Source organism: Eubalaena glacialis, chromosome 1 (assembly GCF_028564815.1).
Source record: "Eubalaena glacialis isolate mEubGla1 chromosome 1, mEubGla1.1.hap2.+ XY, whole genome shotgun sequence".
Classification (NCBI taxonomy): Eukaryota; Metazoa; Chordata; class Mammalia; order Artiodactyla; family Balaenidae; genus Eubalaena; species Eubalaena glacialis.
Genome location: NC_083716.1, coordinates 93,703,140 through 93,723,901, shown reverse-complemented (window position 1 = coordinate 93,723,901; position 20,762 = coordinate 93,703,140). Strand labels below are relative to the sequence as shown.

Here is a 20,762-nt window from a genome sequence, read left to right as displayed (position 1 = left end):
CACCGGAGCCCAGCCGCGCCGCAGCCCCCTGTCTGCCCGTGTGTCTCTCCACAGCTCCCTCCGGAAAAAGCCCACCCTTTGCCACTTCGCCACGGCCGAGAGTGGGAGCGGGGTCGTGGGCTGGGACCGGTTCGCTGGGCTGGCTAGACACCAGGCGCCGGGAACTTTGCTCGGCAGTTGGCGTGGGGGCAAGGGTGGCGTTGCTGTGTCTAAGGGGCCGTGCCGGCTCAATGGTGGCTCCCAGTGGCTTCGGGCCAACTGCCGTTGGGCAGGCGGGCCGGCCAGGCCGTGGCTGGGCTGCGCCTAGCACTGTGTGGATTGACAGGGTGGGGAATGCACAAGGGACCGAGGGCCACAGGCCCTTAAGTCTCCGGGGCCAAGTCCTGTGAGCGTTGAGCGGCTCTGGGGCGGAGGGCCAAGCGCCTACAGGCCTGGAGGGTCCCGCCTGACCTGAGCTGCGAAGTCGCCCACAACTCCACCACCCCCGGGCCCTCGAGGCCTCCTGTCGCTTGCCTGGGCGGACGGCAGGGCCGCGCCGGAGAGGGTTGGCTGCCGGGCTGGCGGTAAGTCGCCAGCACCAGCGAAGCTAAGCCTCAAGAGGCACACCGTGGCCCCCGCTGCATTCTACGGCCACACCTCCCTGAACGCACCACACCTCGTCTGATCTCGGAAGCTAATCAGGGTCTGGCCTGTTTCGTACCTGGATGGGAGACCACATGGGAATACCGAGTGCTGTAGGCTTTTTTGCCTCCCGCTCTGCCTTGACATTTAGTGGCCCGCGGCCGAGGCCGCCTCCGCCCCGCTGAGCACCGCTGCAGGCCTCACCTCCTCACGTCCCTCCCAACACAGCGCGCCGGAGGGATCGCTCCCCGCCGAGCTGGCTGGACATGCGGCCAGAATGCGGCCCTGGAAGGCAGCCGCCACCCCAGCCGCTCCCGTGGTGGCTGGCCCGGACCCAGACTCCGCCGCAGGCCGGGGTACCGTCCGTGCGGCCCACGAAGCCCTCGACCTGCACTTGGCCGCCCCCACCGGAGCCCAGCCGCGCCGCAGCCCCCTGTCTGCCCGTGTGTCTCTCCACAGCTCCCTCCGGAAAAAGCCCCCCCTCCGCCGTTTCGCCACGGCCGGGGGCGGGAGCGGGGGCGGGGGCCGGGGCCGCTTCTCCGGGCCTGCCGTCCACCAGGGCCGGGGTCCTGTGCTCGGCGGGCGGCGTAGGGGCAAGGGGGGGCCTTGCTGGGGCTAAGGGGCCGTGCCCACTCCATGGTGGCTCCCAGTGGCTTCGGGCCAGCTGCTGCCCGGCCGGAGGGCCGGCCCGGCCGTGGCCGGGCTGCGCCTAACTCCGCGTTGGCGGGCAGGGGGGGATGCCCAAGGGACCGCGGCCGCCGGGCCCTGAAGCCTCCGGGGCCGCGTCCCTGTGAGCGTCGAGCGGGATCTGCGGCGGGGCGCCAAGCGCCGACGGGCCTGGAGCGTCCCGCCCGCCCTGGGCTGCGAGGTGGCCCACCACTCCGCCACCCCCGGGTCCCCGAGGCCTCCTGTCGCCTGCCTGGGCGGGCGGCAGGGCCCTGCCGGAGAGGGCTGGCCGCCGGCATGGCGGTAAGGCGCAGGCGCCAGCGAAGCTGGGCCTCAAGAGGCACCGCGCGGGCCCCTCCTGCGTCTACGGCCATACCACCCTGAACGCGCCCGATCTCGTCTGATCTCGGAAGCTAAGCAGGGTCGGGCCTGGTTAGTACTTGGATGGGAGACCGCCTGGGAATACCGGGTGCTGTAGGCTTTTTGCCTCCCGCTCCGCCTTCTCCTTTAGTCGCCCGCCGCCTCCGCCCCCGCCCCCGCCCCCGCCCCCGCCGGGCACCGCTGCAGGCCCCACCTCCTCCGGCCCCTCCCACCACAGCGCGCCAGAGGGGGCGCTCTCCGCCTGCCTGGCCGGCCAGGCGGCCAGAAGGCGGCCCTGGAAGGCAGCCGCATCCCAGCCGCTCCCGGGGTGGCTGGCCTGAACCCAGACTCCGCCTCAGGCCCGGGTGCCGGCCGTGCAGCCCGCGAGCCCCTTGACCTGCACCTGGCCGCCCCCACCAGCGCCCAGCCCCGGCGCAGCCACCTATCTGCCGGTGTGTCTCTCCACAGCTCCCTCCGGAAAAAGCCCCCCCTCCGCCGTTTCGCCACGGCCGGGGGCGGGAGCGGGGGCGGGGGCCGGGGCCGGTGCTCCGGGCCGGCCGGCCACAAGGCGCCGGGTCCTGTGCTCGGCGGGTGGCGTGGGGGCAAGGGTGGCCTTGCTGGGGCTAAGGGGCCGTGCCGACTCAATGGTGGCTCCCAGTGGGTTAAGGGCCGACTGCCGTCGGGCAGGAGGGCCGGCCCGGGCTGCGGCTGGGCTGCGCCTAGCGCCGCGTGGGCGGGCAGAGGGGAGGCCCAAGGGACCGCGGGCCCCGGGCCCTGAAGCCTCCGGGGCCACGTCCCTGTGAGCGACGTGCGGGATCTGGGGCGGGGCGCCAAGCGCCGAACGGTTTGGTGGGTCCCGCCCGCCCTGGGCTGGGAGGTCGCCGAACCCTCCGCCACCCCCCTGGTACCCGAGGCCGCCGTTGCCCTGCCTGGGCGGGCGGCGGGGCCCTGCCGGGGCGGGCTGGCCGCCGGGCTGGCGGGGAGGCGCAACCGCCAGCGAAGCTGGGCCTCAAGAGGCACTCCGCGGGCCCCTCTTAACGTCTACGGCCATACCACCCTGAACGCGCCCGATCTCGTCTGATCTCGGAAGCTAAGCAGGGTCGGGCCTGGTTAGTACTTGGATGGGAGACCGCCTGGGAATACCGGGTGCTGTAGGCTTTTTGCCTCCCGCTCCGCCTTCTCCTTTAGTCGCCCGCCGCCTCCGCCCCCGCCCCCGCCCCCGCCCCCGCCGGGCACCGCTGCAGGCCCCACCTCCTCCGGCCCCTCCCACCACAGCGCGCCAGAGGGGGCGCTCTCCGCCTGCCTGGCCGGCCAGGCGGCCAGAAGGCGGCCCTGGAAGGCAGCCGCATCCCAGCCGCTCCCGGGGTGGCTGGCCTGAACCCAGACTCCGCCTCAGGCCCGGGTGCCGGCCGTGCGGCCCGCGAGCCCCTTGACCTGCACCTGGCCGCCCCCACCAGCGCCCAGCCCCGGCGCAGCCACCTATCTGCCGGTGTGTCTCTCCACAGCTCCCTCCGGAAAAAGCCCCCCCTCCGCCGTTTCGCCACGGCCGGGGGCGGGAGCGGGGGCGGGGGCCGGGGCCGGTGCTCCGGGCCGGCCGGCCACAAGGCGCCGGGTCCTGTGCTCGGCGGGTGGCGTGGGGGCAAGGGTGGCCTTGCTGGGGCTAAGGGGCCGTGCCGACTCAATGGTGGCTCCCAGTGGGTTAAGGGCCGACTGCCGTCGGGCAGGAGGGCCGGCCCGGGCTGCGGCTGGGCTGCGCCTAGCGCCGCGTGGGCGGGCAGAGGGGAGGCCCAAGGGACCGCGGGCCCCGGGCCCTGAAGCCTCCGGGGCCACGTCCCTGTGAGCGACGTGCGGGATCTGGGGCGGGGCGCCAAGCGCCGAACGGTTTGGTGGGTCCCGCCCGCCCTGGGCTGGGAGGTCGCCGAACCCTCCGCCACCCCCCTGGTACCCGAGGCCGCCGTTGCCCTGCCTGGGCGGGCGGCGGGGCCCTGCCGGGGCGGGCTGGCCGCCGGGCTGGCGGGGAGGCGCAAGCGCCAGCGAAGCTGGGCCTCAAGAGGCACTCCGCGGGCCCCTCTTAACGTCTACGGCCATACCACCCTGAACGCGCCCGATCTCGTCTGATCTCGGAAGCTAAGCAGGGTCGGGCCTGGTTAGTACTTGGATGGGAGACCGCCTGGGAATACCGGGTGCTGTAGGCTTTTTGCCTCCCGCTCCGCCTTCTCCTTTAGTCGCCCGCGGCCTAGGCCGAGGCCGAGGCCGAGGCCGAGGCCGCTGCCTCCGCCCCCGCCCCCGCCCCCGCCGGGCAGCGCTGCAGGCCCCACCTCCTCCGGCCCCTCCCACCACAGCGCGCCAGAGGGGGCGCTCCGCGCCGGCCTGGCCGGCCAGGCGGCCAGAAGGCGGCCCTGGAAGGCAGCCGCCACCCCAGCCGCTCCCGTGGTGGCTGGCCCGGACCCAGACTCCGCCGCAGGCCGGGGTGCCGTCCGTGCGGCCCACGAAGCCCTCGACCTGCACTTGGCCGCCCCCACCGGAGCCCAGCCACGCCGCAGCCCCCTGTCTGCCCGTGTGTCTCTCCACAGCTCCCTCCGGAAAAAGCCCCCCCTCCGCCGTTTCGCCACGGCCGGGGGCGGGAGCGGGGGCGGGGGCCGGGGCCGCTTCTCCGGGCCTGCCGGCCACCAGGGCCGGGGTCCTGTGCTCGGCGGGCGGCGTGGGGGCAAGGGGGGGCCTTGCTGGGGCTAAGGGGCCGTGCCCACTCCATGGTGGCTCCCAGTGGCTTCGGGCCAGCTGCTGCCCGGCCGGAGGGCCGGCCCGGCCGTGGCCGGGCTGCGCCTAACTCCGCGTGGGCGGGCAGGGGGGGATGCCCAAGGGACCGCGGCCGCCGGGCCCTGAAGCCTCCGGGGCCGCGTCCCTGTGAGCGTCGAGCGGGATCTGCGGCGGGGCGCCAAGCGCCGACGGGCCTGGAGCGTCCCGCCCGCCCTGGGCTGCGAGGTGGCCCACCACTCCGCCACCCCCGGGTCCCCGAGGCCTCCTGTCGCCTGCCTGGGCGGGCGGCAGGGCCCTGCGGGAGAGGGCTGGCCGCCGGCATGGCGGTAAGGCGCAGGCGCCAGCGAAGCTGGGGCCTCAAGAGGCACCGCGCGGGCCCCTCCTGCGTCTACGGCCATACCACCCTGAACGCGCCCGATCTCGTCTGATCTCGGAAGCTAAGCAGGGTCGGGCCTGGTTAGTACTTGGATGGGAGACCGCCTGGGAATACCGGGTGCTGTAGGCTTTTTGCCTCCCGCTCCGCCTTCTCCTTTAGTCGCCCGCCGCCTCCGCCCCCGCCCCGGCCCCCGCCGGGCAGCGCTGCAGGCCCCACCTCCTCCGGCCCCTCCCACCACAGCGCGCCAGAGGGGGCGCTCCGCGCCGGCCTGGCCGGCCAGGCGGCCAGAAGGCGGCCCTGGAAGGCAGCCGCCACCCCAGCCGCTCCCGTGGTGGCTGGCCCGGACCCAGACTCCGCCGCAGGCCGGGGTGCCGTCTGTGCGGCCCACGAAGCCCTCGACCTGCACTTGGCCGCCCCCACCGGAGCCCAGCCGCGCCGCAGCCCCCTGTCTGCCCGTGTGTCTCTCCACAGCTCCCTCCGGAAAAAGCCCACCCTTTGCCACTTCGCCACGGCCGAGAGTGGGAGCGGGGTCGTGGGCTGGGACCGGTTCGCTGGGCTGGCTAGACACCAGGCGCCGGGAACTTTGCTCGGCAGTTGGCGTGGGGGCAAGGGTGGCGTTGCTGTGTCTAAGGGGCCGTGCCGGCTCAATGGTGGCTCCCAGTGGCTTCGGGCCAACTGCCGTTGGGCAGGCGGGCCGGCCAGGCCGTGGCTGGGCTGCGCCTAGCACTGTGTGGATTGACAGGGTGGGGAATGCACAAGGGACCGAGGGCCACAGGCCCTTAAGTCTCCGGGGCCAAGTCCTGTGAGGGTTGAGCGGCTCTGGGGCGGAGGGCCAAGCGCCTACAGGCCTGGAGGGTCCCGCCTGACCTGAGCTGCGAAGTCGCCCACAACTCCACCACCCCCGGGCCCTCGAGGCCTCCTGTCGCTTGCCTGGGCGGACGGCAGGGCCGCGCCGGAGAGGGTTGGCTGCCGGGCTGGCGGTAAGTCGCCAGCACCAGCGAAGCTAAGCCTCAAGAGGCACACCGTGGCCCCCGCTGCATTCTACGGCCACACCTCCCTGAACGCACCACACCTCGTCTGATCTCGGAAGCTAATCAGGGTCTGGCCTGTTTCGTACCTGGATGGGAGACCACATGGGAATACCGAGTGCTGTAGGCTTTTTTGCCTCCCGCTCCGCCTTGACATTTAGTGGCCCGCGGCCGAGGCCGCCTCCGCCCCGCTGAGCACCGCTGCAGGCCTCACCTCCTCACGTCCCTCCCAACACAGCGCGCCGGAGGGATCGCTCCCCGCCGAGCTGGCTGGACATGCGGCCAGAATGCGGCCCTGGAAGGCAGCCGCCACCCCAGCCGCTCCCGTGGTGGCTGGCCCGGACCCAGACTCCGCCGCAGGCCGGGGTACCGTCCGTGCGGCCCACGAAGCCCTCGACCTGCACTTGGCCGCCCCCACCGGAGCCCAGCCGCGCCGCAGCCCCCTGTCTGCCCGTGTGTCTCTCCACAGCTCCCTCCGGAAAAAGCCCCCCCTCCGCCGTTTCGCCACGGCCGGGGGCGGGAGCGGGGGCGGGGGCCGGGGCCGCTTCCCGGGCCTGCCGTCCACCAGGGCTGGGGTCCTGTGCTCGGCGGGCGGCGTGGGGGCAAGGGGGGGCCTTGCTGGGGCTAAGGGGCCGTGCCCACTCCATGGTGGCTCCCAGTGGCTTCGGGCCAGCTGCTGCCCGGCCGGAGGGCCGGCCCGGCCGTGGCCGGGCTGCGCCTAACTCCGCGTGGGCGGGCAGGGGGGGATGCCCAAGGGACCGCGGCCGCCGGGCCCTGAAGCCTCCGGGGCCGCGTCCCTGTGAGCGTCGAGCGGGATCTGCGGCGGGGCGCCAAGCGCCGACGGGCCTGGAGCGTCCCGCCCGCCCTGGGCTGCGAGGTGGCCCACCACTCCGCCACCCCCGGGTCCCCGAGGCCTCCTGTCGCCTGCCTGGGCGGGCGGCAGGGCCCTGCCGGAGAGGGCTGGCCGCCGGCATGGCGGTAAGGCGCAGGCGCCAGCGAAGCTGGGCCTCAAGAGGCACCGCGCGGGCCCCTCCTGCGTCTACGGCCATACCACCCTGAACGCGCCCGATCTCGTCTGATCTCGGAAGCTAAGCAGGGTCGGGCCTGGTTAGTACTTGGATGGGAGACCGCCTGGGAATACCGGGTGCTGTAGGCTTTTTGCCTCCCGCTCCGCCTTCTCCTTTAGTCGCCCGCCGCCTCCGCCCCCGCCCCCGCCCCCGCCCCCGCCGGGCACCGCTGCAGGCCCCACCTCCTCCGGCCCCTCCCACCACAGCGCGCCAGAGGGGGCGCTCTCCGCCTGCCTGGCCGGCCAGGCGGCCAGAAGGCGGCCCTGGAAGGCAGCCGCATCCCAGCCGCTCCCGGGGTGGCTGGCCTGAACCCAGACTCCGCCTCAGGCCCGGGTGCCGGCCGTGCGGCCCGCGAGCCCCTTGACCTGCACCTGGCCGCCCCCACCAGCGCCCAGCCCCGGCGCAGCCACCTATCTGCCGGTGTGTCTCTCCACAGCTCCCTCCGGAAAAAGCCCCCCCTCCGCCGTTTCGCCACGGCCGGGGGCGGGAGCGGGGGCGGGGGCCGGGGCCGGTGCTCCGGGCCGGCCGGCCACAAGGCGCCGGGTCCTGTGCTCGGCGGGTGGCGTGGGGGCAAGGGTGGCCTTGCTGGGGCTAAGGGGCCGTGCCGACTCAATGGTGGCTCCCAGTGGGTTAAGGGCCGACTGCCGTCGGGCAGGAGGGCCGGCCCGGGCTGCGGCTGGGCTGCGCCTAGCGCCGCGTGGGCGGGCAGAGGGGAGGCCCAAGGGACCGCGGGCCCCGGGCCCTGAAGCCTCCGGGGCCACGTCCCTGTGAGCGACGTGCGGGATCTGGGGCGGGGCGCCAAGCGCCGAACGGTTTGGTGGGTCCCGCCCGCCCTGGGCTGGGAGGTCGCCGAACCCTCCGCCACCCCCCTGGTACCCGAGGCCGCCGTTGCCCTGCCTGGGCGGGCGGCGGGGCCCTGCCGGGGCGGGCTGGCCGCCGGGCTGGCGGGGAGGCGCAAGCGCCAGCGAAGCTGGGCCTCAAGAGGCACTCCGCGGGCCCCTCTTAACGTCTACGGCCATACCACCCTGAACGCGCCCGATCTCGTCTGATCTCGGAAGCTAAGCAGGGTCGGGCCTGGTTAGTACTTGGATGGGAGACCGCCTGGGAATACCGGGTGCTGTAGGCTTTTTGCCTCCCGCTCCGCCTTCTCCTTTAGTCGCCCGCGGCCTAGGCCGAGGCCGAGGCCGAGGCCGAGGCCGCTGCCTCCGCCCCCGCCCCCGCCCCCGCCGGGCAGCGCTGCAGGCCCCACCTCCTCCGGCCCCTCCCACCACAGCGCGCCAGAGGGGGCGCTCCGCGCCGGCCTGGCCGGCCAGGCGGCCAGAAGGCGGCCCTGGAAGGCAGCCGCCACCCCAGCCGCTCCCGTGGTGGCTGGCCCGGACCCAGACTCCGCCGCAGGCCGGGGTGCCGTCCGTGCGGCCCACGAAGCCCTCGACCTGCACTTGGCCGCCCCCACCGGAGCCCAGCCGCGCCGCAGCCCCCTGTCTGCCCGTGTGTCTCTCCACAGCTCCCTCCGGAAAAAGCCCACCCTTTGCCACTTCGCCACGGCCGAGAGTGGGAGCGGGGTCGTGGGCTGGGACCGGTTCGCTGGGCTGGCTAGACACCAGGCGCCGGGAACTTTGCTCGGCAGTTGGCGTGGGGGCAAGGGTGGCGTTGCTGTGTCTAAGGGGCCGTGCCGGCTCAATGGTGGCTCCCAGTGGCTTCGGGCCAACTGCCGTTGGGCAGGCGGGCCGGCCAGGCCGTGGCTGGGCTGCGCCTAGCACTGTGTGGATTGACAGGGTGGGGAATGCACAAGGGACCGAGGGCCACAGGCCCTTAAGCCTCCGGGGCCAAGTCCTGTGAGCGTTGAGCGGCTCTGGGGCGGAGGGCCAAGCGCCTACAGGCCTGGAGGGTCCCGCCTGACCTGAGCTGCGAAGTCGCCCACAACTCCACCACCCCCGGGCCCTCGAGGCCTCCTGTCGCTTGCCTGGGCGGACGGCAGGGCCGCGCCGGAGAGGGTTGGCTGCCGGGCTGGCGGTAAGTCGCCAGCACCAGCGAAGCTAAGCCTCAAGAGGCACACCGTGGCCCCCGCTGCATTCTACGGCCACACCTCCCTGAACGCACCACACCTCGTCTGATCTCGGAAGCTAATCAGGGTCTGGCCTGTTTCGTACCTGGATGGGAGACCACATGGGAATACCGAGTGCTGTAGGCTTTTTTGCCTCCCGCTCTGCCTTGACATTTAGTGGCCCGCGGCCGAGGCCGCCTCCGCCCCCGCTGAGCACCGCTGCAGGCCTCACCTCCTCACGTCCCTCCCAACACAGCGCGCCGGAGGGATCGCTCCCCGCCGAGCTGGCTGGACATGCGGCCAGAATGCGGCCCTGGAAGGCAGCCGCCACCCCAGCCGCTCCCGTGGTGGCTGGCCCGGACCCAGACTCCGCCGCAGGCCGGGGTGCCGTCCGTGCGGCCCGCGAGGCCCTCGACCTGCACTTGGCCGCCCCCACCGGAGCCCAGCCGCGCCGCAGCCCCCTGTCTGCCCGTGTGTCTCTCCACAGCTCCCTCCGGAAAAAGCCCCCCCCTCCGCCGTTTCGCCACGGCCGGGGGCGGGAGCGGGGGCGGGGGCCGGGGCCGCTTCTCCGGGCCTGCCGTCCACCAGGGCCGGGGTCCTGTGCTCGGCGGGCGGCGTGGGGGCAAGGGGGGGCCTTGCTGGGGCTAAGGGGCCGTGCCCACTCCATGGTGGCTCCCAGTGGCTTCGGGCCAGCTGCTGCCCGGCCGGAGGGCCGGCCCGGCCGTGGCCGGGCTGCGCCTAACTCCGCGTGGGCGGGCAGGGGGGGATGCCCAAGGGACCGCGGCCGCCGGGCCCTGAAGCCTCCGGGGCCGCGTCCCTGTGAGCGTCGAGCGGGATCTGCGGCGGGGCGCCAAGCGCCGACGGGCCTGGAGCGTCCCGCCCGCCCTGGGCTGCGAGGTGGCCCACCACTCCGCCACCCCCGGGTCCCCGAGGCCTCCTGTCGCCTGCCTGGGCGGGCGGCAGGGCCCTGCCGGAGAGGGCTGGCCGCCGGCATGGCGGTAAGGCGCAGGCGCCAGCGAAGCTGGGCCTCAAGAGGCACCGCGCGGGCCCCTCCTGCGTCTACGGCCATACCACCCTGAACGCGCCCGATCTCGTCTGATCTCGGAAGCTAAGCAGGGTCGGGCCTGGTTAGTACTTGGATGGGAGACCGCCTGGGAATACCGGGTGCTGTAGGCTTTTTGCCTCCCGCTCCGCCTTCTCCTTTAGTCGCCCGCCGCCTCCGCCCCCGCCCCCGCCCCCGCCCCCGCCGGGCACCGCTGCAGGCCCCACCTCCTCCGGCCCCTCCCACCACAGCGCGCCAGAGGGGGCGCTCTCCGCCTGCCTGGCCGGCCAGGCGGCCAGAAGGCGGCCCTGGAAGGCAGCCGCATCCCAGCCGCTCCCGGGGTGGCTGGCCTGAACCCAGACTCCGCCTCAGGCCCGGGTGCCGGCCGTGCGGCCCGCGAGCCCCTTGACCTGCACCTGGCCGCCCCCACCAGCGCCCAGCCCCGGCGCAGCCACCTATCTGCCGGTGTGTCTCTCCACAGCTCCCTCCGGAAAAAGCCCCCCCTCCGCCGTTTCGCCACGGCCGGGGGCGGGAGCGGGGGCGGGGGCCGGGGCCGGTGCTCCGGGCCGGCCGGCCACAAGGCGCCGGGTCCTGTGCTCGGCGGGTGGCGTGGGGGCAAGGGTGGCCTTGCTGGGGCTAAGGGGCCGTGCCGACTCAATGGTGGCTCCCAGTGGGTTAAGGGCCGACTGCCGTCGGGCAGGAGGGCCGGCCCGGGCTGCGGCTGGGCTGCGCCTAGCGCCGCGTGGGCGGGCAGAGGGGAGGCCCAAGGGACCGCGGGCCCCGGGCCCTGAAGCCTCCGGGGCCACGTCCCTGTGAGCGACGTGCGGGATCTGGGGCGGGGCGCCAAGCGCCGAACGGTTTGGTGGGTCCCGCCCGCCCTGGGCTGGGAGGTCGCCGAACCCTCCGCCACCCCCCTGGTACCCGAGGCCGCCGTTGCCCTGCCTGGGCGGGCGGCGGGGCCCTGCCGGGGCGGGCTGGCCGCCGGGCTGGCGGGGAGGCGCAAGCGCCAGCGAAGCTGGGCCTCAAGAGGCACTCCGCGGGCCCCTCTTAACGTCTACGGCCATACCACCCTGAACGCGCCCGATCTCGTCTGATCTCGGAAGCTAAGCAGGGTCGGGCCTGGTTAGTACTTGGATGGGAGACCGCCTGGGAATACCGGGTGCTGTAGGCTTTTTGCCTCCCGCTCCGCCTTCTCCTTTAGTCGCCCGCGGCCTAGGCCGAGGCCGAGGCCGAGGCCGAGGCCGCTGCCTCCGCCCCCGCCCCCGCCCCCGCCGGGCAGCGCTGCAGGCCCCACCTCCTCCGGCCCCTCCCACCACAGCGCGCCAGAGGGGGCGCTCCGCGCCGGCCTGGCCGGCCAGGCGGCCAGAAGGCGGCCCTGGAAGGCAGCCGCCACCCCAGCCGCTCCCGTGGTGGCTGGCCCGGACCCAGACTCCGCCGCAGGCCGGGGTGCCGTCCGTGCGGCCCACGAAGCCCTCGACCTGCACTTGGCCGCCCCCACCGGAGCCCAGCCGCGCCGCAGCCCCCTGTCTGCCCGTGTGTCTCTCCACAGCTCCCTCCGGAAAAAGCCCACCCTTTGCCACTTCGCCACGGCCGAGAGTGGGAGCGGGGTCGTGGGCTGGGACCGGTTCGCTGGGCTGGCTAGACACCAGGCGCCGGGAACTTTGCTCGGCAGTTGGCGTGGGGGCAAGGGTGGCGTTGCTGTGTCTAAGGGGCCGTGCCGGCTCAATGGTGGCTCCCAGTGGCTTCGGGCCAACTGCCGTTGGGCAGGCGGGCCGGCCAGGCCGTGGCTGGGCTGCGCCTAGCACTGTGTGGATTGACAGGGTGGGGAATGCACAAGGGACCGAGGGCCACAGGCCCTTAAGCCTCCGGGGCCAAGTCCTGTGAGCGTTGAGCGGCTCTGGGGCGGAGGGCCAAGCGCCTACAGGCCTGGAGGGTCCCGCCTGACCTGAGCTGCGAAGTCGCCCACAACTCCACCACCCCCGGGCCCTCGAGGCCTCCTGTCGCTTGCCTGGGCGGACGGCAGGGCCACGCCGGAGAGGGTTGGCTGCCGGGCTGGCGGTAAGTCGCCAGCACCAGCGAAGCTAAGCCTCAAGAGGCACACCGTGGCCCCCGCTGCATTCTACGGCCACACCTCCCTGAACGCACCACACCTCGTCTGATCTCGGAAGCTAATCAGGGTCTGGCCTGTTTCGTACCTGGATGGGAGACCACATGGGAATACCGAGTGCTGTAGGCTTTTTTGCCTCCCGCTCCGCCTTGACATTTAGTGGCCCGCGGCCGAGGCCGCCTCCGCCCCCGCTGAGCACCGCTGCAGGCCTCACCTCCTCACGTCCCTCCCAACACAGCGCGCCGGAGGGATCGCTCCCCGCCGAGCTGGCTGGACATGCGGCCAGAATGCGGCCCTGGAAGGCAGCCGCCACCCCAGCCGCTCCCGTGGTGGCTGGCCCGGACCCAGACTCCGCCGCAGGCCGGGGTGCCGTCCGTGCGGCCCACGAAGCCCTCGACCTGCACTTGGCCGCCCCCACCGGAGCCCAGCCGCGCCGCAGCCCCCTGTCTGCCCGTGTGTCTCTCCACAGCTCCCTCCGGAAAAAGCCCACCCTTTGCCACTTCGCCACGGCCGAGAGTGGGAGCGGGGTCGTGGGCTGGGACCGGTTCGCTGGGCTGGCTAGACACCAGGCGCCGGGAACTTTGCTCGGCAGTTGGCGTGGGGGCAAGGGTGGCGTTGCTGTGTCTAAGGGGCCGTGCCGGCTCAATGGTGGCTCCCAGTGGCTTCGGGCCAACTGCCGTTGGGCAGGCGCGCCGGCCAGGCCGTGGCTGGGCTGCGCCTAGCACTGTGTGGATTGACAGGGTGGGGAATGCACAAGGGACCGAGGGCCACAGGCCCTTAAGCCTCCGGGGCCAAGTCCTGTGAGCGTTGAGTGGCTCTGGGGCGGAGGGCCAAGCGCCTACAGGCCTGGAGGGTCCCGCCTGACCTGAGCTGCGAAGTCGCCCACAACTCCACCACCCCCGGGCCCTCGAGGCCTCCTGTCGCTTGCCTGGGCGGACGGCAGGGCCGCGCCGGAGAGGGTTGGCTGCCGGGCTGGCGGTAAGTCGCCAGCACCAGCGAAGCTAAGCCTCAAGAGGCACACCGTGGCCCCCGCTGCATTCTACGGCCACACCTCCCTGAACGCACCACACCTCGTCTGATCTCGGAAGCTAATCAGGGTCTGGCCTGTTTCGTACCTGGATGGGAGACCACATGGGAATACCGAGTGCTGTAGGCTTTTTTGCCTCCCGCTCCGCCTTGACATTTAGTGGCCCGCGGCCGAGGCCGCCTCCGCCCCCGCTGAGCACCGCTGCAGGCCTCACCTCCTCACGTCCCTCCCAACACAGCGCGCCGGAGGGATCGCTCCCCGCCGAGCTGGCTGGACATGCGGCCAGAATGCGGCCCTGGAAGGCAGCCGCCACCCCAGCCGCTCCCGTGGTGGCTGGCCCGGACCCAGACTCCGCCGCAGGCCGGGGTGCCGTCCGTGTGGCCCGCGAGGCCCTCGACCTGCACTTGGCCGCCCCCACCGGAGCCCAGCCGCGCCGCAGCCCCCTGTCTGCCCGTGTGTCTCTCCACAGCTCCCGCCGGAAAAAGCCCCCCCTCCGCCGTTTCGCCACGGCCGGGGGCGGGAGCGGGGGCGGGGGCCGGGGCCGCTTCTCCGGGCCTGCCGTCCACCAGGGCCGGGGTCCTGTGCTCGGCGGGCGGCGTGGGGGCAAGGGGGGCCTTGCTGGGGCTAAGGGGCCGTGCCCACTCCATGGTGGCTCCCAGTGGCTTCGGGCCAGCTGCTGCCCGGCCGGAGGGCCGGCCCGGCCGTGGCCGGGCTGCGCCTAACTCCGCGTGGGCGGGCAGGGGGGGATGCCCAAGGGACCGCGGCCGCCGGGCCCTGAAGCCTCCGGGGCCGCGTCCCTGTGAGCGTCGAGCGGGATCTGCGGCGGGGCGCCAAGCGCCGACGGGCCTGGAGCGTCCCGCCCGCCCTGGGCTGCGAGGTGGCCCACCACTCCGCCACCCCCGGGTCCCCGAGGCCTCCTGTCGCCTGCCTGGGCGGGCGGCAGGGCCCTGCCGGAGAGGGCTGGCCGCCGGCATGGCGGTAAGGCGCAGGCGCCAGCGAAGCTGGGCCTCAAGATGCACCGCGCGGGCCCCTCCTGCGTCTACGGCCATACCACCCTGAACGCGCCCGATCTCGTCTGATCTCGGAAGCTAAGCAGGGTCGGGCCTGGTTAGTACTTGGATGGGAGACCGCCTGGGAATACCGGGTGCTGTAGGCTTTTTGCCTCCCGCTCCGCCTTCTCCTTTAGTCGCCCGCCGCCTCCGCCCCCGCCCCCGCCCCCGCCGGGCAGCGCTGCAGGCCCCACCTCCTCCGGCCCCTCCCACCACAGCGCGCCAGAGGGGGCGCTCCGCGCCGGCCTGGCCGGCCAGGCGGCCAGAAGGCGGCCCTGGAAGGCAGCCGCCACCCCAGCCGCTCCCGTGGTGGCTGGCCCGGACCCAGACTCCGCCGCAGGCCGGGGTGCCGTCCGTGCGGCCCACGAAGCCCTCGACCTGCACTTGGCCGCCCCCACCGGAGCCCAGCCGCGCCGCAGCCCCCTGTCTGCCCGTGTGTCTCTCCACAGCTCCCTCCGGAAAAAGCCCACCCTTTGCCACTTCGCCACGGCCGAGAGTGGGAGCGGGGTCGTGGGCTGGGACCGGTTCGCTGGGCTGGCTAGACACCAGGCGCCGGGAACTTTGCTCGGCAGTTGGCGTGGGGGCAAGGGTGGCGTTGCTGTGTCTAAGGGGCCGTGCCGGCTCAATGGTGGCTCCCAGTGGCTTCGGGCCAACTGCCGTTGGGCAGGCGGGCCGGCCAGGCCGTGGCTGGGCTGCGCCTAGCACTGTGTGGATTGACAGGGTGGGGAATGCACAAGGGACCGAGGGCCACAGGCCCTTAAGTCTCCGGGGCCAAGTCCTGTGAGCGTTGAGCGGCTCTGGGGCGGAGGGCCAAGCGCCTACAGGCCTGGAGGGTCCCGCCTGACCTGAGCTGCGAAGTCGCCCACAACTCCACCACCCCCGGGCCCTCGAGGCCTCCTGTCGCTTGCCTGGGCGGACGGCAGGGCCGCGCCGGAGAGGGTTGGCTGCCGGGCTGGCGGTAAGTCGCCAGCACCAGCGAAGCTAAGCCTCAAGAGGCACACCGTGGCCCCCGCTGCATTCTACGGCCACACCTCCCTGAACGCACCACACCTCGTCTGATCTCGGAAGCTAATCAGGGTCTGGCCTGTTTCGTACCTGGATGGGAGACCACATGGGAATACCGAGTGCTGTAGGCTTTTTTGCCTCCCGCTCTGCCTTGACATTTAGTGGCCCGCGGCCGAGGCCGCCTCCGCCCCGCTGAGCACCGCTGCAGGCCTCACCTCCTCACGTCCCTCCCAACACAGCGCGCCGGAGGGATCGCTCCCCGCCGAGCTGGCTGGACATGCGGCCAGAATGCGGCCCTGGAAGGCAGCCGCCACCCCAGCCGCTCCCGTGGTGGCTGGCCCGGACCCAGACTCCGCCGCAGGCCGGGGTACCGTCCGTGCGGCCCACGAAGCCCTCGACCTGCACTTGGCCACCCCCACCGGAGCCCAGCCGCGCCGCAGCCCCCTGTCTGCCCGTGTGTCTCTCCACAGCTCCCTCCGGAAAAAGCCCCCCCTCCGCCGTTTCGCCACGGCCGGGGGCGGGAGCGGGGGCGGGGGCCGGGGCCGCTTCTCCGGGCCTGCCGTCCACCAGGGCCGGGGTCCTGTGCTCGGCGGGCGGCGTGGGGGCAAGGGGGGGCCTTGCTGGGGCTAAGGGGCCGTGCCCACTCCATGGTGGCTCCCAGTGGCTTCGGGCCAGCTGCTGCCCGGCCGGAGGGCCGGCCCGGCCGTGGCCGGGCTGCGCCTAACTCCGCGTGGGCGGGCAGGGGGGGATGCCCAAGGGACCGCGGCCGCCGGGCCCTGAAGCCTCCGGGGCCGCGTCCCTGTGAGCGTCGAGCGGGATCTGCGGCGGGGCGCCAAGCGCCGACGGGCCTGGAGCGTCCCGCCCGCCCTGGGCTGCGAGGTGGCCCACCACTCCGCCACCCCCGGGTCCCCGAGGCCTCCTGTCGCCTGCCTGGGCGGGCGGCAGGGCCCTGCCGGAGAGGGCTGGCCGCCGGCATGGCGGTAAGGCGCAGGCGCCAGCGAAGCTGGGCCTCAAGAGGCACCGCGCGGGCCCCTCCTGCGTCTACGGCCATACCACCCTGAACGCGCCCGATCTCGTCTGATCTCGGAAGCTAAGCAGGGTCGGGCCTGGTTAGTACTTGGATGGGAGACCGCCTGGGAATACCGGGTGCTGTAGGCTTTTTGCCTCCCGCTCCGCCTTCTCCTTTAGTCGCCCGCCGCCTCCGCCCCCGCCCCCGCCCCCGCCCCCGCCGGGCACCGCTGCAGGCCCCACCTCCTCCGGCCCCTCCCACCACAGCGCGCCAGAGGGGGCGCTCTCCGCCTGCCTGGCCGGCCAGGCGGCCAGAAGGCGGCCCTGGAAGGCAGCCGCATCCCAGCCGCTCCCGGGGTGGCTGGCCTGAACCCAGACTCCGCCTCAGGCCCGGGTGCCGGCCGTGCGGCCCGCGAGCCCCTTGACCTGCACCTGGCCGCCCCCACCAGCGCCCAGCCCCGGCGCAGCCACCTATCTGCCGGTGTGTCTCTCCACAGCTCCCTCCGGAAAAAGCCCCCCCTCCGCCGTTTCGCCACGGCCGGGGGCGGGAGCGGGGGCGGGGGCCGGGGCCGGTGCTCCGGGCCGGCCGGCCACAAGGCGCCGGGTCCTGTGCTCGGCGGGTGGCGTGGGGGCAAGGGTGGCCTTGCTGGGGCTAAGGGGCCGTGCCGACTCAATGGTGGCTCCCAGTGGGTTAAGGGCCGACTGCCGTCGGGCAGGAGGGCCGGCCCGGGCTGCGGCTGGGCTGCGCCTAGCGCCGCGTGGGCGGGCAGAGGGGAGGCCCAAGGGACCGCGGGCCCCGGGCCCTGAAGCCTCCGGGGCCACGTCCCTGTGAGCGACGTGCGGGATCTGGGGCGGGGCGCCAAGCGCCGAACGGTTTGGTGGGTCCCGCCCGCCCTGGGCTGGGAGGTCGCCGAACCCTCCGCCACCCCCCTGGTACCCGAGGCCGCCGTTGCCCTGCCTGGGCGGGCGGCGGGGCCCTGCCGGGGCGGGCTGGCCGCCGGGCTGGCGGGGAGGCGCAAGCGCCAGCGAAGCTGGGCCTCAAGAGGCACTCCGCGGGCCCCTCTTAACGTCTACGGCCATACCACCCTGAACGCGCCCGATCTCGTCTGATCTCGGAAGCTAAGCAGGGTCGGGCCTGGTTAGTACTTGGATGGGAGACCGCCTGGGAATACCGGGTGCTGTAGGCTTTTTGCCTCCCGCTCCGCCTTCTCCTTTAGTCGCCCGCGGCCTAGGCCGAGGCCGAGGCCGAGGCCGCTGCCTCCGCCCCCGCCCCCGCCCCCGCCGGGCAGCGCTGCAGGCCCCACCTCCTCCGGCCCCTCCCACCACAGCGCGCCAGAGGGGGCGCTCCGCGCCGGCCTGGCCGGCCAGGCGGCCAGAAGGCGGCCCTGGAAGGCAGCCGCCACCCCAGCCGCTCCCGTGGTGGCTGGCCCGGACCCAGACTCCGCCGCAGGCCGGGGTGCCGTCCGTGCGGCCCACGAAGCCCTCGACCTGCACTTGGCCGCCCCCACCGGAGCCCAGCCGCGCCGCAGCCCCCTGTCTGCCCGTGTGTCTCTCCACAGCTCCCTCCGGAAAAAGCCCACCCTTTGCCACTTCGCCACGGCCGAGAGTGGGAGCGGGGTCGTGGGCTGGGACCGGTTCGCTGGGCTGGCTAGACACCAGGCGCCGGGAACTTTGCTCGGCAGTTGGCGTGGGGGCAAGGGTGGCGTTGCTGTGTCTAAGGGGCCGTGCCGGCTCAATGGTGGCTCCCAGTGGCTTCGGGCCAACTGCCGTTGGGCAGGCGGGCCGGCCAGGCCGTGGCTGGGCTGCGCCTAGCACTGTGTGGATTGACAGGGTGGGGAATGCACAAGGGACCGAGGGCCACAGGCCCTTAAGCCTCCGGGGCCAAGTCCTGTGAGCGTTGAGCGGCTCTGGGGCGGAGGGCCAAGCGCCTACAGGCCTGGAGGGTCCCGCCTGACCTGAGCTGCGAAGTCGCCCACAACTCCACCACCCCCGGGCCCTCGAGGCCTCCTGTCGCTTGCCTGGGCGGACGGCAGGGCCGCGCCGGAGAGGGTTGGCTGCCGGGCTGGCGGTAAGTCGCCAGCACCAGCGAAGCTAAGCCTCAAGAGGCACACCGTGGCCCCCGCTGCATTCTACGGCCACACCTCCCTGAACGCACCACACCTCGTCTGATCTCGGAAGCTAATCAGGGTCTGGCCTGTTTCGTACCTGGATGGGAGACCACATGGGAATACCGAGTGCTGTAGGCTTTTTTGCCTCCCGCTCCGCCTTGACATTTAGTGGCCCGCGGCCGAGGCCGCCTCCGCCCCCGCTGAGCACCGCTGCAGGCCTCACCTCCTCACGTCCCTCCCAACACAGCGCGCCGGAGGGATCGCTCCCCGCCGAGCTGGCTGGACATGCGGCCAGAATGCGGCCCTGGAAGGCAGCCGCCACCCCAGCCGCTCCCGTGGTGGCTGGCCCGGACCCAGACTCCGCCGCAGGCCGGGGTGCCGTCCGTGCGGCCCGCGAGGCCCTCGACCTGCACTTGGCCGCCCCCACCGGAGCCCAGCCGTGCCGCAGCCCCCTGTCTGCCCGTGTGTCTCTCCACAGCTCCCTCCGGAAAAAGCCCCCCCCTCCGCCGTTTCGCCACGGCCGGGGGCGGGAGCGGGGGCGGGGGCCGGGGCCGCTTCTCCGGGCCTGCCGGCCACCAGGGCCGGGGTCCTGTGCTCGGCGGGCGGCGTGGGGGCAAGGGGGGGCCTTGCTGGGGCTAAGGGGCCGTGCCCACTCCATGGTGGCTCCCAGTGGCTTCGGGCCAGCTGCTGCCCGGCCGGAGGGCCGGCCCGGCCGTGGCCGGGCTGCGCCTAACTCCGCGTGGGCGGGCAGGGGGGGATGCCCAAGGGACCGCGGCCGCCGGGCCCTGAAGCCTCCGGGGCCGCGTCCCTGTGAGCGTCGAGCGGGATCTGCGGCGGGGCGCCAAGCGCCGACGGGCCTGGAGCGTCCCGCCCGCCCTGGGCTGCGAGGTGGCCCACCACTCCGCCACCCCCGGGTCCCCGAGGCCTCCTGTCGCCTGCCTGGGCGGGCGGCAGGGCCCTGCGGGAGAGGGCTGTCCGCCGGCATGGCGGTAAGGCGCAGGCGCCAGCGAAGCTGGGCCTCAAGAGGTACCGCGCGGGCCCCTCCTGCGTCTACGGCCATACCACCCTGAACGCGCCCGATCTCGTCTGATCTCGGAAGCTAAGCAGGGTCGGGCCTGGTTAGTACTTGGATGGGAGACCGCCTGGGAATACCGGGTGCTGTAGGCTTTTTGCCTCCCGCTCCGCCTTCTCCTTTAGTCGCCCGCCGCCTCCGCCCCCGCCCCGGCCCCCGCCGGGCAGCGCTGCAGGCCCCACCTCCTCCGGCCCCTCCCACCACAGCGCGCCAGAGGGGGCGCTCCGCGCCGACCTGGCCGGCCAGGCGGCCAGAAGGCGGCCCTGGAAGGCAGCCGCCACCCCAGCCGCTCCCGTGGTGGCTGGCCCGGACCCAGACTCCGCCGCAGGCCGGGGTGCCGTCCGTGCGGCCCACGAAGCCCTCGACCTGCACTTGGCCGCCCCCACCGGAGCCCAGCCGCGCCGCAGCCCCCTGTCTGCCCGTGTGTCTCTCCACAGCTCCCTCCGGAAAAAGCCCACCCTTTGCCACTTCGCCACGGCCGAGAGTGGGAGCGGGGTCGTGGGCTGGGACCGGTTCGCTGGGCTGGCTAGACACCAGGCGCCGGGAACTTTGCTCGGCAGTTGGCGTGGGGGCAAGGGTGGCGTTGCTGTGTCTAAGGGGCCGTGCCGGCTCAATGGTGGCTCCCAGTGGCTTCGGGCCAACTGCCGTTGGGCAGGCGGGCCGGCCAGGCCGTGGCTGGGCTGCGCCTAGCACTGTGTGGATTGACAGGGTGGGGAATGCACAAGGGACCGAGGGCCACAGGCCCTTAAGTCTCCGGGGCCAAGTCCTGTGAGCGTTGAGCGGCTCTGGGGCGGAGGGCCAAGCGCCTACAGGCCTGGAGGGTCCCGCCTGACCTGAGCTGCGAAGTCGCCCACAACTCCACCACCCCCGGGCCCTCGAGGCCTCCTGTCGCTTGCCTGGGCGGACGGCAGGGCCGCGCCGGAGAGGGTTGGCTGCCGGGCTGGCGGTAAGTCGCCAGCACCAGCGAAGCTAAGCCTCAAGAGGCACACCGTGGCCCCCGCTGCATTCTACGGCCACACCTCCCTGAACGCACCACACCTCGTCTGATCTCGGAAGCTAATCAGGGTCTGGCCTGTTTCGTACCTGGATGGGAGACCACATGGGAATACCGAGTGCTGTAGGCTTTTTTGCCTCCCGCTCTGCCTTGACATTTAGTGGCCCGCGGCCGAGGCCGCCTCCGCCCCCCTGAGCACCGCTGCAGGCCTCACCTCCTCACGTCCCTCCCAACACAGCGCGCCGGAGGGATCGCTCCCCGCCGAGCTGGCTGGACATGCGGCCAGAATGCGGCCCTGGAAGGCAGCCGCCACCCCAGCCGCTCCCGTGGTGGCTGGCCCGGACCCAGACTCCGCCGCAGGCCGGGGTACCGTCCGTGCGGCCCACGAAGCCCTCGACCTGCACTTGGCCACCCCCACCGGAGCCCAGCCG

The 20,762-nt window shown here is 73.7% G+C and overlaps 12 non-coding genes and 8 pseudogenes across 12 annotated transcripts; all 20 read left to right on the top strand.

Annotated features, from left to right (window-relative positions):
* Nucleotides 1–622: 622 nt before the first annotated feature.
* Nucleotides 623–741, top strand: LOC133077961 (5S ribosomal RNA; annotated as a pseudogene).
* A 908-nt stretch (nt 742–1,649) lies between these two features.
* Nucleotides 1,650–1,768, top strand: LOC133103183 (5S ribosomal RNA). Its single transcript, XR_009703209.1, has one exon. It is a non-coding gene; the product is annotated as a 5S ribosomal RNA (ribosomal RNA).
* Nucleotides 1,769–2,686: 918 nt separating this feature from the next.
* Nucleotides 2,687–2,805, top strand: LOC133103179 (5S ribosomal RNA). The gene has a single exon (XR_009703208.1). It is a non-coding gene; the product is annotated as a 5S ribosomal RNA (ribosomal RNA).
* A 918-nt stretch (nt 2,806–3,723) lies between these two features.
* On the top strand, nt 3,724–3,842 carry LOC133103172 (5S ribosomal RNA). Its single transcript, XR_009703206.1, has one exon. It is a non-coding gene; the product is annotated as a 5S ribosomal RNA (ribosomal RNA).
* Nucleotides 3,843–4,790: 948 nt separating this feature from the next.
* LOC133103169 (5S ribosomal RNA) lies at nt 4,791–4,909 on the top strand. The gene has a single exon (XR_009703204.1). It is a non-coding gene; the product is annotated as a 5S ribosomal RNA (ribosomal RNA).
* Nucleotides 4,910–5,819: 910 nt separating this feature from the next.
* LOC133077956 (5S ribosomal RNA) lies at nt 5,820–5,938 on the top strand (annotated as a pseudogene).
* Nucleotides 5,939–6,845: 907 nt separating this feature from the next.
* LOC133103167 (5S ribosomal RNA) lies at nt 6,846–6,964 on the top strand. Its single transcript, XR_009703203.1, has one exon. It is a non-coding gene; the product is annotated as a 5S ribosomal RNA (ribosomal RNA).
* Nucleotides 6,965–7,882: 918 nt separating this feature from the next.
* Nucleotides 7,883–8,001, top strand: LOC133103161 (5S ribosomal RNA). Its single transcript, XR_009703202.1, has one exon. It is a non-coding gene; the product is annotated as a 5S ribosomal RNA (ribosomal RNA).
* Nucleotides 8,002–8,947: 946 nt separating this feature from the next.
* Nucleotides 8,948–9,066, top strand: LOC133077949 (5S ribosomal RNA; annotated as a pseudogene).
* Nucleotides 9,067–9,976: 910 nt separating this feature from the next.
* On the top strand, nt 9,977–10,095 carry LOC133103155 (5S ribosomal RNA). The gene has a single exon (XR_009703201.1). It is a non-coding gene; the product is annotated as a 5S ribosomal RNA (ribosomal RNA).
* A 918-nt stretch (nt 10,096–11,013) lies between these two features.
* On the top strand, nt 11,014–11,132 carry LOC133103145 (5S ribosomal RNA). Its single transcript, XR_009703199.1, has one exon. It is a non-coding gene; the product is annotated as a 5S ribosomal RNA (ribosomal RNA).
* Nucleotides 11,133–12,078: 946 nt separating this feature from the next.
* LOC133077943 (5S ribosomal RNA) lies at nt 12,079–12,197 on the top strand (annotated as a pseudogene).
* A 908-nt stretch (nt 12,198–13,105) lies between these two features.
* On the top strand, nt 13,106–13,224 carry LOC133077940 (5S ribosomal RNA; annotated as a pseudogene).
* A 908-nt stretch (nt 13,225–14,132) lies between these two features.
* On the top strand, nt 14,133–14,251 carry LOC133103141 (5S ribosomal RNA). The gene has a single exon (XR_009703197.1). It is a non-coding gene; the product is annotated as a 5S ribosomal RNA (ribosomal RNA).
* A 910-nt stretch (nt 14,252–15,161) lies between these two features.
* LOC133077934 (5S ribosomal RNA) lies at nt 15,162–15,280 on the top strand (annotated as a pseudogene).
* Nucleotides 15,281–16,188: 908 nt separating this feature from the next.
* Nucleotides 16,189–16,307, top strand: LOC133103137 (5S ribosomal RNA). The gene has a single exon (XR_009703196.1). It is a non-coding gene; the product is annotated as a 5S ribosomal RNA (ribosomal RNA).
* A 918-nt stretch (nt 16,308–17,225) lies between these two features.
* Nucleotides 17,226–17,344, top strand: LOC133103134 (5S ribosomal RNA). The gene has a single exon (XR_009703195.1). It is a non-coding gene; the product is annotated as a 5S ribosomal RNA (ribosomal RNA).
* A 940-nt stretch (nt 17,345–18,284) lies between these two features.
* LOC133077930 (5S ribosomal RNA) lies at nt 18,285–18,403 on the top strand (annotated as a pseudogene).
* Nucleotides 18,404–19,313: 910 nt separating this feature from the next.
* Nucleotides 19,314–19,432, top strand: LOC133103129 (5S ribosomal RNA). Its single transcript, XR_009703193.1, has one exon. It is a non-coding gene; the product is annotated as a 5S ribosomal RNA (ribosomal RNA).
* A 910-nt stretch (nt 19,433–20,342) lies between these two features.
* LOC133077926 (5S ribosomal RNA) lies at nt 20,343–20,461 on the top strand (annotated as a pseudogene).
* Nucleotides 20,462–20,762: the final 301 nt, after the last annotated feature.